We start from the raw sequence: 13,714 nt of genomic DNA on the forward strand, positions 1-13,714 counted from the left end.
ATATCCAACCTAGACCTCCCCCACTGCAACTTGAGACCATTGCTCCTTGTTCTGTCATCTGCCACCACTGAGAACAGCCGAGCTCCATCCTCTTTGGAACCCCCCTTCAGGTAGTTGAAGGCTGCTATCAAATCCCCCCTCATTCTTCTCTTCTGGAGACTAAACAATCCCAGTTCTCTCAGCCTCTCCTCATAAGTCATGTGCTCCAGACCCCTAATCATTTTTGTTGCCCTCCGCTGGACTCTTTCCAATTTTTCCACATCCTTCTTGTAGTTTGGGGACCAAAACTGGACACAGTATTCCAGATGAGGCCTCACCAATGTCGAATAAAGGGGAACGATCACGTTCCTCGATCTGCTGGCAATGCCCCTACTTATACAGCCCAAAATGCCGTTAGCCTTCTTGGCAACAAGAGCACACTGTTGACTCATATCCAGCTTCTCGTCCACTGTGACCCCTAGGTCCTTTTCAGCAGAACTGCTACCTAGCCATTCGGTCCCTAGTCTGTAGCAGTGCATGGGATTCTTCCGTCCTAAGTGCAAGACTCTGCACTTGTCCTTGTTGAACCTCATCAGGTTTTTTTCTGCCCAATCCTCTAATTTGTCTAGGTCCCTCTGTATCCGATCCCTACCCTCTAGTGTATCTACCACGCCTCCTAGTTTAGTGTCATCTGCAAACTTGCTGAGAGTGCAGTCCACACCATCCTCCAGATCATTAATAAAGATATTAAACAAAACCGGCCCCAGGACCGACCCTTGGGGCACTCCACTTGAAACCGGCTGCCAACTAGACATGGAGCCATTGATCACTACCCGTTGAGCCCGACGATCTAGCCAGCTTTCTATCCACCTTACAGTCCATTCATCCAGCCCATACTTCTTTAACTTGGTGGCAAGAATACTGTGGGAGACCGTATCAAAAGCTTTGCTAAAGTCAAGAAATAACACATCCACTGCTTTCCCCTCATCCACAGAGCCAGTTATCTCATCATAGAAGGCAATTAGGTTAGTCAGGCACGACTTCCCCTTCGTGAATCCATGCTGACTGTTCCTGATCACTTTCCTCTCCTCTAAATGTTTCATAATTGATTCCTTGAGGACCTGCTCCATGATTTTTCCAGGGACTGAGGTGAGGCTGACTGGCCTGTAGTTCCCCGGATCCTCCTTCTTCCCTTTTTTAAAGATGGGCACTACATTAGCCTTTTTCCAGTCATCTGGGACCTCCCCCGATCGCCATGAGTTTTCAAAAATAATGGCTAATGGCTCTGCAATCTCACCCGCCAACTCTTTTAGCACCCTCGGATGCAGCGCATCCGGCCCCATGGACTTGTGCACGTCCAGTTTTTCTAAATAGTCCCGAACCACTTCTTTCTCCACAGAGGGTTGGTCACCTTCTCCCCATGCTGTACTGCCCAGTGCAGCAATCTGGGAGCTGACCTTGTGCGTGAAGACAGAGGCAAAAAAATCATTGAGTACATTAGCTTTTTCCACATCCTCGGTCACTAGGTTGCCTCCCTCATTCAGTAAGGGGCCCACACTTTCCTTGATTTTCTTCTTGTTGCTAACATACCTGAAGAAACCCTTCTTGTTACTCTTAACATCTCTTGCTAACTGCAACTCCAAGTGTGATTTGGCCTTCCTGATTTCACTCCTGCACGCCTGAGCAATATTTTTATACTCCTCCCTGGTCATTTGTCCAATCTTCCACTTCTTATAAGCCTCTTTTTTGCATTTAAGATCAGCAAGGATTTCACTGTTTAGCCAAGCTGGTCGCCTGCCATATTTACTATTCTTTCTACACATCGGGATGGTTTGTTCCTGCAACCTCAATAAGGATTCTTTAAAATACAGCCAGCTCTCCTGGACCCCTTTGCCCTTCATGTTATTCTCCCAGGGGATCCTGCCCATCTGTTCCCTGAGGGAGTCAAAGTCTGCTTTTCTGAAGTCCAGGGTCCGTATTCTGCTGCTCTCCTTTCTTCCTTGTGTCAGGATCCTGAACTCGACCATCTCATGGTCACTGCCTCCCAGGTTCCCATCCACTTTTGCTTCCCCTACTAGTTCTTCCCTGTTTGTGAGCAGCAGGTCAAGAAAAGCTTTGCCCCTAGTTGGTTCCTCCAGCACTTGCACCAGGAAATTGTCCCCTACACTTTCCAAAAATTTCCTGGATTGCCTGTGCACCGCTGTATTGCTCTCCCAGCAGATATCAGGGTGATTAAAGTCTCCCATGAGAACCAGGGCCTGTGATCTAGCAATTTCTGCTAGTTGCCAGAAGAAAGCCTCGTCCACCTCATCCCCCTGGTCTGGTGGTCTATAGCAGACTCCAACCACGACATCACCCTTGTTGCTCCCACTTCTCAACTTTATCCAGAGACTCTCAGGTTTTTCTGCAGTATCATACCGGAGCTCTGAGCAGTCATACTCCTCTCTTACATACAACGCAACTCCCCCACCTTTTCTGCCCTGCCTGTCCTTCCTGAACAGTTTATATCCATCCATGACAGTACTCCAGTCATGTGAGTTATCCCACCAAGTCTCTGTTATTCCAATCACATCATAGTTCCTTGACTGTGCCAGGACTTCCAGTTCTCCCTGCTTGTTTCCCAGGCTTCTTGCATTTGTGTATAGGCACTTAAGATAACTCAATGATCGTCCCTCTTTCTCAGCATGAGACAGGAGTCCTCCCCTCTTGCGCTCTCCTGCTTGTGCTTCCTCCCAGGATCCCATTTCCCCACTTACTTCAGGGCTTTGGTCTCCTTCCCCCGGTGAACCTAGTTTAAAGCCCTCCTCACTAGGTTAGCCAGCCTGCTGGCGAAGATGCTCTTCCCTCTCTTCGTTAGGTGGAGCCCATCTCTGCCTAGCACTCCTTCTTCTTGGAACACCATCCCATGGTCGAAGAATCCAAAGCCTTCTCTCCGACACCACCTGCGTAGCCATTCGTTGACTTCCACGATTCGACGGTCTCTACCCCGGCCTTTTCCTTGCACAGGGAGGATGGACGAGAACACCACTTGCGCCTCAAACTCCTTTATCCTTCTTCCCAGAGCCACGTAGTCTGCAGTGATCCGCTCAAGGTCATTCTTGGCAGTATCATTGGTGCCCACGTGGAGAAGCAGGAAGGGGTAGCGATCCGAGGGCTTGATGAGTCTCGGCAGTCTCTCCGTCACATCGTGTATCCTAGCTCCTGGCAAGCAGCAGACCTCTCGGTTTTCCCGGTCAGGGCGGCAGATAGATGACTCAGTCCCCCTGAGGAGGGAGTCCCCGACCACCACCACCCTCCTCCTCCTCTTGGGAGTGGTGGTCGTGGAACCCCCATCCCTAGGACAGTGCATCTTTTGCCTTCCAATCGGTGGAGTCTCCTTCTGCTCCCTTCCCTCAGATGGGCCATCTAGTCCACTCTCCGCATTAGCACCTGTAGAGAGAACATGGAAACGATTCCTCACCTGTATCTCCATTGCTGGTGCATGGACGCTCCTCTTTCTTCTTCTGGAGGTCACATGCTGCCAAACCTCCTCACAATCCTTCTGTCCCTGCTCCGCCTGCTCTGAATCTTCAGAACATTGTGGCCGTAGAAGCATCTCCTGACGTCTGTCCAGGAAATCTTCATTTTCCCTTATGCAACGCAGAGTCGATACTTGTTTCTCCAGCCCTCGAACCTTCTCCTCCAGTATGGAGACCAGCTTGCACTTTGTACAGACAAAGTCGCTTCTGTCCTGCGGAAGAAAGACAAACATGGCACAACCTGTGCAGGTTACAACAGCTGATCGCTCACCTTCCATATCACCGTCCTCTTAGGAGCTTCCTCAACTGTTGCAGGAACTACTCGGAGAAACCTGCAGATGAAAGCCTCAGTGCGCTCTCCCTAGGCGAACTCCCGCTGTTAGCCTCTGCTGTTCGCCGCTCAGCTGGTTCGCTGCTGACTGCCCTTATATACCAGTCAGGCCCACTCAAGGCCCAGCTGGAACAAAGCACTCCCAATTCACACTTTTCAAACAAACAAGCAAGCAATCAAGCACACGGTCAAACTGACCAACTGTCCCAGCAGCAGACACTCAGATACTCACCAACACAGCCCCCCTAATGCAGCACTTAGCGTACCTCCTCTCGGACAGCTCCCAGGCGAACTCCCGCTGTTAGTAATTAAGCAGTTACTTATTTTTGGGTTATCATGGAAATCTTGTTTCCCTGAGCCAAAATACAGATTGGAGAATTATTGCACATTTATGTATTTTATTTGCAAAAACAGAATGGAAAAGAATTAAGAAATGACAGAAAGCGAAACAAAGATGGTTGGATGCTCATGTTTATGGAATTTATAAGAACGAATTCATCATGTGATGTTACAGTTAACCAAGAATTAATCAATCACATCAATTCATTCTAGGTCTTATCACAGTCTTGTTACATTGGCAAACTTTACCTTAGTTCTGTATTGCACTGGGCAGGTGACTTTGGTACCAAAACTGAACTATGACTTCTTTAATGCAGATTCTTATCCATTTCTATTCATGTTGTATGCCAGTGGAATTATGGGCAGTTCACCCAAGCAGTTACTTAAGTATTAAGAATGACAATTCAATTAGTTATCACGCATTGAATTCCAAATAGAGAATGATTTAAACTAGAGGTTCTCAACCTTTTTTGAATCATGCCCCACCTTAGCATCCCCCTCCCAGCCCCCCCCACTCACAATAATTGGCACTTAATATTGCTAATGCATTTGTTGTGCCTAGTAACCTTTTTAAAAGCGCATCCATTAATATCTGCACAGTTTTCAAAACTCAGTTAAAGCCTCAAAGTGTATTGTGAACCAATGCACCAGGTCACAAAGTTGCTCACTTGTAGGGTTGCAAATGCATAGTTGTGAGGTAGGGACAATTTTCAGAGAGTGGCTTTCATAGAATATCAGGGTTGGAAGGGACCTCAGCAGGTCATCTAGTCCAACCCCCTGCTCAAAGGAGGACCAATCCCTAGACAGATTTTTGCCCCCAATGGCCCTCTCAAGGATTGAATTCATAACGCTCAGTTTAGCGGGCCAATGCTCAAACCACTGAGCTATCCCCCCCCAACTTTGTAGCCTGGCACATGGGGTTGCAATGCCATTCACTCCAGTCTACCCTGGCGGCCCCTCAGCTATGACCCTTTGTGCCTGGTTGCAACGTCACTCACTCAAACTGGACCCAGCCACCCCAACACCTCTCAAATTTGACACAGGCACGCCTTCAGCATGAACGGGGGAGGGGAGAAGCTAGGCTAAATTGGAGTGAATGGCATTGTGACCCTGTATAATTATTAGAAGGCTCTCTGCTACCCCTGAGGAAGTTTGACACATCCCCTTAGTTGAGAACCTCTGATTTAAATAAAGAAGAACAGGAGTACTAAATGATTCCCATTTCTCTGGAATTTTACTAGTATCTATGGCCACTGTGACTAAATATTCAAAGTTACCATTATCTGAATATTTCGTCAACATAGTTTTCCTTCACCAGCCAATTCAAAGCTTCTTCCTCTTTTTGTCAAAGTGTGGAGTGGAGAATTATTGCACGTTGACATATTGTATTAGCCAAGTCAGAATTTAAAGCAGTTAAGAAGTTACAGAAAGAAGAATAAAGATGGTTAGATGATCGTGTTTATGAAATTTCCCAGCACTGACAGCCCCGGGCAGGAAGCTGGCCCTACCCCTCACTATTTGCACTGGGGCATAAAGAGCCCGGGGCTGTCAGGCCAGGAAGTACTCAAGCAGTATCAAGGAGGGTCCTGTTTCCTGCAGCTACTCTCACTCCCTTTCTGTTCCTTCTTTCCTTCCCCTTTTCTCTCCTACATCCCCTTCTCTGTTTCCCTCCTTCTTAACCCATTCTCTTTCCCTTAAGTCCTGTCCTGTCTCCCTTTGTCCTTTCTCTCCTTGAACCCTTTTCCTTTCACTCTTCACCTTAACCCCTTCATCTGTTTCTTTTTTGCCTGTTTGCTCTTTTTCTCCCTCTTCCCCATCTTTTCTCTCCTCCCCTACCTTGCCTCTCATTCTCCTCCCCTTTTCTCATCCCTAACTCCAGAAATCCCTCAAATTGCAGTTCCCACAGCATGAATATTAATCAGAGGGTGATTAACTAACACAGCACTACAAGGGGAACACACTGGGCATTCAGATAACCAGGATTTCTGGATAAAAGGAATTCAAATAACTGGCATTATCCTGTAGATGGTTTTAACTCAGGTAGCTTTAATATTACCATGTTTTCATTTGGGCAAATACAACACATGTATTACTGCTACTTATCCATTAAAACTGGCACGAAGGTGTGTTCTCTGGTTCAGCCTCACAGTAGCTCTGGGTAGTTTCTGGAGATTACAACATCTGCATTCTTGTTCTCTTTCTGGATTACACAGCCATCTCCCTAGACAGGACTTTAAAGGAAGAGTTAATGGGGTGATTTTCAGGGAAGCGACTTTAATAGTTACCAGAAAGGGGATGCTCTCAGTAGCCAGGTGATGACAGTCCTGCTCACGTCTCTCTGATCAAGATTTATGAGCTTCAGGGAGTGAGGCTTTGAACAGAACAGCCTGTTTTATACAGTTTCTGAAGGCTTGTTTTCTTCTTGGCAAAGCTGCTGTGGGCCAATCAGAAAGTGACCCCTGCTTCTGGAGAAGATTTGAAATGTCCAACCATAATTAGGATATTGGAATTCTTGCAACTTGGTCCGTGGAAAACTTCATGGTCTTTGTGCAAAACATCTTGTGCCATCCCAGATTGTGCAAGACACATTAGGCCACAGAGGTTTGTGTAAAATGTCTTGGGACATATAACGAACACCTGCTGGTTTAGCTCTGGTCAGCAACTTACTTCTTCAGGCCCCTTTCCGTTGGCCTCTCTGTGGTGTGTTCCTTGGCCAACTTGACATGACTCTGTGTCCTTCCCCAAGTAACAATTTCTCCATTAGCAGTTTGAGCTTCCAGCAGAAATGTCCATTTTGAAGGCAGGAGAGATGTTTTATGTAAAGTCCTTTCACATTCCTTGATGATTCTGTATGTGTTTTATAGCTAGCATACTGCAATATAAAGTCATTTGACTCATTCAATACTTATAATGGTTATTACAATTAAATCAATAGTTAGACAAATTGCTCTACACGGCACTGTACCAGTAGCTGGGGAATTTCTACATTTCATTTGTAAATTAGTAGGATAGCATCAGAAGTTTAAAAATACTAATAATTAAGAATAACAATATAATCTGGTTTTGCACCAGTCAAAAGGCTGATTAGGCTTTGTTGTTGTCTAGGCCTTATTACATTTTAGTTGAGTTCACCTTACAAATTTTCACTTCATATTGGCTTCGAATTTATCACCTTCTTCAATATAAATCAAATGCTTTGTTACCTTTGTTAGAATTAGTTAGATGTTATAGGTGGTGCAGATAGCAACACCTAAAATTGAGGTTACTAGACACTTTTTTTCATTTGACCCTGTTTTCAATTATTTATAACTTTTCCAAACGTAAGTATATAAAGTTCCTGGTGCCATGAGGTGCAGATCGAATGTTGGGTGATTTTTTTTTAGCAACAAGCATCTAAGCTTTGCTGAGGAAAACACACCTGGGAATGTTATTTTTGTTAGTTCAGAATTTAACCAAATCTGAATGGATTTCCATGGATGCAGCAAAGGTACCTCCATGGCATCAGGGCTGTTCACCTATCAAATTTCACATTTCTGCTGCAATCCATGGAGGCTTTAGAAGTCTTCAGAAAAGGAACTGGAAGAAGTTTAATGGAAAGAATTAGGCAACTGAACTCTAAGCTCAGAAATGACCCTCTATATTATCCCTAGATTTTATTTACATTTTACCTGAAGCAATCTGGAGCACCAAGAACAACAAAGAGAAGGTAAAGGAACTTCATGGTAGAGGGTCATTGAGGATCTCAGGTCCCTAGAGGGAAGAGACATCAAGACAGAGAGTCACTGTATTTAGGGCACTGAGAATTGTGATATACTGAATTGTAGACATCTTTTTTTGCTCCAAGTGGTATTTAAAACACACGTGCTGCGATTAATAATAATGAATGTTATCCACACTGCACCAGAGCATGTTACAGAAATGTAATTGACAAGTCCCTGCTGCCTTGAAGAAGTTACATTAAGTAAATTTAGACCTGGCGAATATCTACTGCCTGGTCCAAAGCCCCATGAGGTCAGTGGAAAGACCCTCCATTGGCATCAGCAGGCTTTGGAGAGTCCCCTAGTGCGGATTGTTTCTCTTGTTCTGTTCCTTAGAAATCCATTTCTTTTACCTTTTTCAAAATAGGAAATAAAATAACATACCACCCTAAAAAGTCCCTATTGTGGGTTAGTGCCCCATATGGATGCTTATATAGACCATGGTCCACACATCTCTGTATAAAGCAACAGAGAGTCCTGTGGCACCTTTAAGACTAACAGAAGTATTGGAGCATAAGCTTTCGTGGGTGAATACCCACTTTGTCAGACACATGACATGCGTCTGACGAAGTGGGCATTCACCCACGAAGGCTTATGCTCCAATACTTCTGTTAGTCTAAAAGGTGCCACAGGACTCACTGTTGCTTTATACAGATCCAGACTAACACGGCTACCCCTCTGATACTTGACATCTCTGTATGTTTCAGTGATCTCATGTGTGCAGCTCTTTATTCCTCCTGTAACCCTTCTGCCAGGTTATTAAGAGAAGAAAATTGAGCATGAATCTGGGAGAACGCTGCAAGAATGACTTGAAAGAAAGCAAACAATAAGTAAAAGACCCATTCTGCAGTATCTTGGGCAATAGTCCTTTGCCTCAGTTTCCCACTGAAAGTCCTTGAACACGCTGCTCCCCATTTCCCTCCTGCGCATCCCACTCATGGTTGGCTATCTGAGGTCAGTGCTGTCCCAGAGTCCAGGGGACCTCCTGCCTCTGGGGTAAAGGGGGGTTTGAGTGATGCCTCCATCTCTGGTCACTGCTGTTGCTGTGGTCTGTGCCACTTCTTGTCAATGTCTCTACCGCTCTCTTGGCCATTGTCACTGCCACGGCTTGCTGCTGTTGCTGTCTCTGTCGGCATCTCTGCCACTGTCACTGATGCCCCCAGCTGCTCGCTGTGTTCTGAGGTTCCGCCACCGAGCCCAGTTCTTAGTGACTTCAGCTCTTTGTGATTTCACTGGGTAGTGGAAATCTCTCTGCTGCCTCTTATTCTGTGTTGTCATTTCACTGCAGCACTGTCTCCACACCAGGACATTGCCCCCTTAGTTCAGATTATCATTGATATCAGCTCTAGTGATCTGAGAAAGAATCAGGACTCTCAGTTGAGTCTAGTCACTTCTGTCTTTAAAAATTGGATGGGGAGGGTCAAATGGCTCCTAGAACCCTTTAAACTCTTAGGAACAAAGAAAGTGTGCCCTACTTACAGGATGGGGGACTCTATCCTGGTAAGGAGTGATTCTGAAAAAGACTTGGGGGTGGTGGCCAATGATCAGCTGAACATAAACTTCCAGTGTGAAGCTGTGGCCAGAAGAACTAATGTAATCCTGGGATGCATAAACAGGGGAATCTCGAGTAGAAGTGGAGAGATTATTTGACTTCCGTATTTTGCACTGGCCGAATACTGTGTCTAGTTCTGGAGTCCATAGTTCCAAGAGGATGTTGATTACATTGGAGAGGTTTCTGAGAAGCGCCACAAGACTGATTAAAGGATTAGAAAACATGCCTTTTAGTGACAGACTCAAAGGATATGTCTACACAGCAATTAAAGACCCTTGGCTGGCTTGGGTCACCTGACTTGGGCTCACGAGGCTTGGGTGTGGGGTTTAAAATTGCAGTGTAGTTGTTTGCACTCAGGCAGGAGCCTGGACTCTGGGACCCTGTCCTCTTATGTGTGTATTACTAGGTACAAAAATGCTAAGCCTGGCTACCCATGAACACTTCTGCTTCAGCAGAGTTCTGGTGGCTACAGCAACAGGAGACAGGGAAGCACACTAAAGAACAAGTGTCCCTAAGGCTATGTCTACTGGAAGTAGAGGTGGAATTTTGACTAGCCACCCTGAGAATGCATCCAAATTTCAGATGGGATCATACTGGGAGCGGTTAGCTAGTTCCAACATTTGCTCTGCCATGGTTACACTTCTGTTTCTGTTGCACCAGCTCACGCAAAGCTTGTACAGATAGGTGGACATGAGCTGCAAATGACACCTCCACCTCCAGTGTAGACATGCCCTTAGAGGATGTGAGAGCTGATAAGCTCTGTACAGCTGGAAAAGGGAGAGGTCAAGGGCTCAAAATCCATGATCTAATTACACTTCTAAAGTGTCTTTCACTGGCACTTCTGGCTCTCAACCACTAGATGACAGCCCCAGCAGAAAGATGCTCCTTCTAATTGAGATTCAGCCTTGAAATAGGAACCTGCTGTTTCTCAGCTGAGCCTGTTGGACTTTTGTGACATATAACTAGGGTGACCACACATCCCAATATTACCAGGACCATCCCGATATTAGGAGCTTCCTTCCCCCACCCTCCAAAAAAGTGTCCTGATTTTTCACACTTGCTGTCAGGATTCCTTACCCACTCTGAATTCTAGGGTACAGATGTGGAGACTCGAATGAAAGATCCCCTAAGCTTATTTCTACCAGCTTAGGTTAAAAACTCCCCAAGGCACAGATCCTTCCTTGTACCTTGGATTAAGTAACGCTACACTCCTTTTCCTGGACAGGCTTGAGAATAATCCCCCAAACGCCTACACCCCCTTTCCTGGGGAGGCTTAAGAATATATCCTCACCAGTTGGTACAGGTGAACACAGACCCAAACCCTTGGATCTTAAACAATGAAAAATCAATCAGGTTCTTAAAAGAAGAATTTTAATTAAAGAAAAGGTAAAAGAATCACCTCTGTAAAATCGGGATGGTGAGTACTTTACAGAATAACAAAAGACTCAAGAACACAGAAGATCTCCCCTCTAGGCAAAACCAGTTAAAAAAAGTTACAAAACCAGGGATAAACTTCCCTCCTCCTACAAAGGAAATCACGAGCCAAAATAAAAGTAAATCTAACGCATTTCCTTGCTAAATACTTACTAACTCTATAGGAGTTGGATTGCTTGCTTCTTTGACCTTGCTCCGGCCAAAGCCGCACGTAACAGACAGAACAAAATCTCCTCCCCCCTCCAGATTTGAAAGTATTTTGTCCCCTTATTGGTCCTTTGGGTCAGGTGCCAGCCAGGTACTTGAGATTCTTAACCCTTTACAGGTAAAAGAGGAATTAACCCTTTACAGGGTAAAGAGTAATTTTATGCTACCCTTAGCTGTATGTTTATGATACTTGCTATCTGGTGATCCTACATATAATGGAGAGAATCAAGAAAAGTCAGCCTCTGCCTAAGGGCAGGTCTACATTCCAGCAGGGATCGACACTCTGAGATTGATCCACTGGTGGTTGATTTAGCGGGTCTAGTAAAGACCCGCCAAATCAACTGCAGATCGCTCTCCAGTCGATCCCTGTATTCTACCCCTGACGAGAAGAGTAAGGTAAGTCGACGGGAGATTTTCTCCCATTGACCCCCCGTGGTGAAGACCCCGCAGTAAATTGACCTAAGGTACATCGACTCCAGCTACGTTATTCATGTAGCTGGAGTTGCGTAGTGTAGGTCGACTTACCGTGGTAGTGTAGACATAGCCTCAGTGTAACAGGGACCAGAAACAGGGCTCAGAGCTTAAAACATCTTGGTCTGATTTCCTCTGTTCTCCTCATTGTGGACAATGAGGTTTCAAAGTAGAGGGAAGGTCTAGGTGCAATGGAGCACCATGGTGAGGGTTACACACCGTACAGTCAAGCTGGGACTGAACCCAGCTCCTGTGACACCACAAACCGATAGGATTTTAATTACTGTAAGAGATAAAGATCTACCCACAGGAGCTCATTGATACCTACAGAGATGTGTGGACCATGGCCTAGAAATACCCTTGCGTGGTATTAACATATGATAGGGACATTTTTAGAGTATTTCATTTTATTTTTAATTTTAAAAAGATAAACAAACTAGATTTCATAAGGAGAAGAATGATAGAAACAGCTCCCTTGACTCCCAGAAACACACACACACACTTCAGTAATATGATCTTAAACCAGCTTGCTTTTATTAAAAGAAGAGTAACAAATTTTATATGGTGATACGAGAGCTTCTTTCTGGAATTTCTCCAGCTCACAAGGTTATTTATATCCCAAATAAGCAGCACTTCAGGGTTCCATTGAACCAGGATCTGATGATTTTAGAAGCAAGTGGATCTCTGCCAGATTCCCAGAGATCCTGCCTAGACAATCAGTCGATAAATTCCCTGTACAAAGGAAAGAGAATCAGATTTTTTGATGTTGTCCCATAGAACAGGGCTAATGTGATGTTTGATTTCAAATCAAAGGCACAGGAGGAATTGCCCAGTCACTGAATGGTGAGTGAAGAGATTCCTGGTTAACCTGAGCACAATGAATCCATTGTAGCTACTGCAACATTCAGTCAGAGAGATTTAATGGGGATAGCTATAAGTATCTAAATGGGTGAAATCACTGTCTATAACAAGCATACGTCAGAAAAGCATGACACATCCATGTATGCTTGTTCTATCAAACACACCTTGTCTACAACTGAAGGTAAAATGAAACTTATTTAGGTGATAGATCACTAACTCTGAAGGAATGCAGGGGAACTCTAATTCTGCCTGAAGCCTGACTCGGATCTGGTGGCAGTTCCACGCTAGCAGCCCTGCCTGGTGATAGCACAGATCTCTGGGCGTGCTCAGTGAATTGGCCAGGAGAGCAGCCCTGCAGTTGGCAGCAAGGCCACTCCAGCCCAGATCCCTGGTTCCCGCTCTGCAGGCCCAAGTAGCTCCCAGCATCAAATCTCCAAGTGGTCTCTCAGGTGTTTTAGTGGGTGGGAAAGTCTCTCACCCTCCTAACTGTTTCTCTAGGACCTGTTCCTGCTGCAACATTAATGTGACTAGCTGAGTGGCCTGTATAATTTATGGCACCTCCAGTCACAAAGAACAGGAATAGGACGGGCTGCAGATTTGCAATGTGGCCGAGTTAACTTCACAGAGGGACCTTCATGCTTAAACCATTCACATTCACTCAGAACAATGTTCATATTGACATCACCAAGATTTTTATAGTTACCTCCCCTGGTTTTCAAAAGGGGGAAAATAAAGGGCTAAGAGCTGATCTGCTTTAAAGATGGAAGGATTCGTCAGGTGTTAAATGGAAAGAGAGTAATGAACATTCCTGCTCACACTGCAGGGTCTCTTACCTTTGACAGCAAGAGCCAATCCAGCATTTTCCAAGGTACATAGAATTAGAGGGACATCCCCTAAGGTAACAGGAACCACCACGGCGTTTACATTGCTTTCGAGAATATCTAGCCTGGGAGAATCCTAACAAAGAAAGAGTCTTAATTATCATTCTGCAGAGCAGGAGAAATTACAGTTGTGATTCCAGGATGCCAGGCATTTCCCATTCACTAAGATCTGGCCAAGTCAGCCCAACTATCTTCCAGTATGAAAGTTTATCACAGTTTTAGTCCTATTTCCGTGGTTGCAGTTCTACCCACGTTGAATGGCAGCCTGAAAGAAGAGAATTAAACAGGGACGCTGACTCTCCAGCTGCAGTTTGGAACCATAGCTCTGAGCACAGGCATCTTTCACTGCTCCATGCCTTTAAGGGACAGAACTGGTTTTGTGG

The 13,714-nt window shown here is 45.3% G+C and overlaps 2 long non-coding RNA genes across 2 annotated transcripts in view; both read right to left on the reverse strand.

The window, feature by feature from the left end:
- The window catches only part of LOC117875395, a 20,851-nt gene extending 13,871 nt beyond the window's left edge, over nucleotides 1–6,980 (reverse strand). The window contains exon 1 of the long non-coding RNA XR_004645259.1: nucleotides 6,453–6,980. This is a non-coding gene — a long non-coding RNA (uncharacterized LOC117875395). The remainder of the gene's footprint in view (nucleotides 1–6,452) is intronic.
- A 5,119-nt stretch (nucleotides 6,981–12,099) lies between these two features.
- LOC117874060 lies at nucleotides 12,100–13,409 on the reverse strand. The gene is made up of 2 exons (XR_004644887.1): nucleotides 13,284–13,409; nucleotides 12,100–12,321 (listed from the first exon to the last, which is right to left on the reverse strand). It is a non-coding gene; the product is annotated as an uncharacterized LOC117874060 (long non-coding RNA).
- Between the last annotated feature and the right edge of the window lie 305 nt (nucleotides 13,410–13,714).

Source organism: Trachemys scripta, chromosome 3 (genome assembly GCF_013100865.1).
Source record: "Trachemys scripta elegans isolate TJP31775 chromosome 3, CAS_Tse_1.0, whole genome shotgun sequence".
In the NCBI taxonomy this organism is placed as follows: Eukaryota; Metazoa; Chordata; order Testudines; family Emydidae; genus Trachemys; species Trachemys scripta.